This window comes from Musca autumnalis, unplaced genomic scaffold (assembly GCF_047663935.1).
Source record: "Musca autumnalis isolate F117 unplaced genomic scaffold, ASM4766393v1 scaffold_2, whole genome shotgun sequence".
In the NCBI taxonomy this organism is placed as follows: Eukaryota; Metazoa; Arthropoda; class Insecta; order Diptera; family Muscidae; genus Musca; species Musca autumnalis.
Window position 1 is genome coordinate 250685183 of NW_027411755.1, and position 2790 is coordinate 250687972.

At 35.0% G+C, this 2790-nt stretch overlaps 1 long non-coding RNA gene across 1 annotated transcript; it reads right to left on the reverse strand.

Moving 5' to 3' along the window:
• Positions 1–870: 870 nt before the first annotated feature.
• Positions 871–1663, reverse strand: LOC141393394 (uncharacterized). Its single transcript, XR_012410084.1, has 2 exons — positions 1478–1663; positions 871–1295 (listed from the first exon to the last, which is right to left on the reverse strand). It is a non-coding gene; the product is annotated as an uncharacterized lncRNA (long non-coding RNA).
• Between the last annotated feature and the right edge of the window lie 1127 nt (positions 1664–2790).

A 2790-nucleotide genomic window follows, 5' to 3' on the forward strand; every position in this document is an offset into this window, starting at 1 on the left:
GGGGAAAATATTGTTATATTTTTTCACATGGTGTTCTCTTTTTTCGTTTTGTTTCATGGACAACTTACAGGAATGTTGGAAAACTTGTGCCAGTTGTAAATGTTATATGAGTGCGGTGGAATAATTGGGGAAAGTGAATCAATTTTGTTCCGTAAAGTCTGATTTGAATGGTTGAGGGAATGGTATGAAATTCAAGTTAATTCTAATTAAAATTGGGAGTAGGGACATTTTAATTTTTGAATACCTACGAGCAAACATACACATAATGAGTTTTCTGATAAGTCGTGTAATTTTTCCAATATGCTACTGGAGTATGGCGATTCTCGTAATATTTACTCCATACTTAGTTTTAAGATGGACCATATCGGTCTACTCCTTCCCGTATCTCCCACACAAAATTGTAAAAATTTGAAATATGGGCTCAGGAGCCGAGCTGTTTAAAACTGGAGGCATTATCTGCCAGAAGGAACGAGTACACGATGATTGGAAGGATAGTATGCTTGTCATGTGCACCCTTAGTATTAATACAGTGCCATCCAGTGGGGGGTACCAGGACATTGTCAGCTGATTAGGAAGGCAAAATGACATTCGCACAGTTTCAATTGTTTATTTGGTATAGTCAAAATCCCACTAAATCAAACAAATTGTAATGACTGCAATAACCAAAATGGCAACTAAAAGGGGTTTTATCTTTCCTTTTTGATTTCCGACACTGAAGCAGCTGGAGGTGAACCTGTCTTGAACCAAAAACCGGCGATATTGAATCTAACCTGCGAGCCAACGTGTGCACTGAAGTTAAAAAAAAAACAAATGAGTTGTTTGGATGACACTACCTTGAATTGGATACCAATATAGAAAAGAAAATCCAACTTCGTTTTTTGTTTAAGTTTTATTAAGAAGAAAATATTGAGCCAACATAATTGAAGTTAATAAGTTGGCTTATATAAGAAAAAAAAAAACAAAAATACATGAACTTAAAGTCTAATACAAAATTATGAAAATCTTATTGGAAAAAGAACTTGAATTACTAAAACTAAAATACAAAGAAAAACTAAAACTTTATTCAAAAACAAACAAAAAAAGAAACGAAGTTACACTAAATATATCAATTAAAACTGAATAATTAAACATAACTGAAAACAAGAAAAATCATCGATTACCGTAACACTGCCCGTCCTCAGTTCGCCACCTCAGCTGCCATCGTGGGATACCGTTTAAGCACCTGCATTCCGCGGTGCCAGGTGACTGCTTGAGACATACCTATACTCGTACAAATATACATCCTCTAAAATAATCTATAATAAGAAATAAAGATTGATTAGTATATGTTCTTGGCAATAAAGGGTAGGCATTAAACAGTCTATTGCATTATCGACCGAACTTTGAGGTCTGGTACTTAGCCCAAAAAGATTGAGCTCATTCTACGCAGGCTGAAAGGTTGAAATAGAAGGTAGAGGGAAATATAAATTTTACGTACATTTAATGCTGTCCCTTCTCAGCTGTTGAAATACACATATAAAAGAAAAGAAAAAAATCAATGAAAGTGAACCTTTATAGATTATTGTAGATACATAAACTTACCCAGACTACAGTACAATTTGGACAGACGGACTTCCTGAGCAAGCAGTTGTCATCCTGTGGAATAACTCCAGCATTGGTAGAAACCTGAAAGAGAGAGGGAAATCAACTGTTATCAACCTTGTTTTTTATTGATAACGTCGTTATAGCTCGTGGAAATATGCTTACCTTTTTTCCAAAAGTTTATTTCTATTCAAAAGTCCCACATTTATCTCTTCTATTTTTTTCTTTATAATATTTGAATTATTGATTATATTATTACAAATCGATGACTTGGAATAGAAATTTTATGATTATGCAATAAATTACACACAATTTAAGTTTTATAACGTATAACTAAGGAGTTTTTTTCTGGGATCATGTAGACCTCATAAATAAGGAGTTAGAAAGGGGAGCATAACAAGGAGAGGTAGGTACGGGGCAACCGAATTTGCGTAGTTGCTATGGTGGACCTGATGTCCAGTGGGAGGGCTGATCCTCGTCATAATACCAGGCGAGATACGACTTCTTTAACTCTGAGGTAAGTGTGGAGCTGATCATTTTCGTCTTGCTGCTGTTGTCTTTGTTTCTCTTTTGGGCCGTTTAACATTAATTTTCTTAATTTTGTCTAGACTGGCATGATGTATTTTTCTAGTGCTTGTCTTATTGGATAGAGTGTCGCAAAGAACCCCACCTTCTAGCACAGCGACACCTACCCACAAAATTGACCATCATGGTTTTCATTTTCGACCCAGGATAGGACATGCTCAAGTTATATGGGCATAATCTTTTTCCTATTCCTAGAGATGGTTTTTACCGAGAAGGATCTGCTTGCCAATGTTGTTGACGGTAGAGTCGTGCCAAATGAAGTATATGGAACTATTTTATTCACTACGCAGTTCCAATGGACCGATGCCCAATGCCGAGCAAAAATTTTTCTCTTTCGTATTTCATTTCATTTATAATTCAATATTTTTTTCTCAAACACCAAGAAACTTAAAATAATACTAAACAATCATTGAGTGGCTGTTAGGAATGACATTCTCGAAATGTTTTACCGTTTCTGGATTTGTTATCCTTAGTCGAAACGCTTAATAATTGATGACAAATCTCAAAACAAACCAACATTAAAAGCTACATTTTCATACCTCAAAAAGGTCCAAAATTTTTCTTTTTAATATATCACAATCGAAATCCCTAATGTCAATACGGTTCAGCAAATGGACAAAAAGT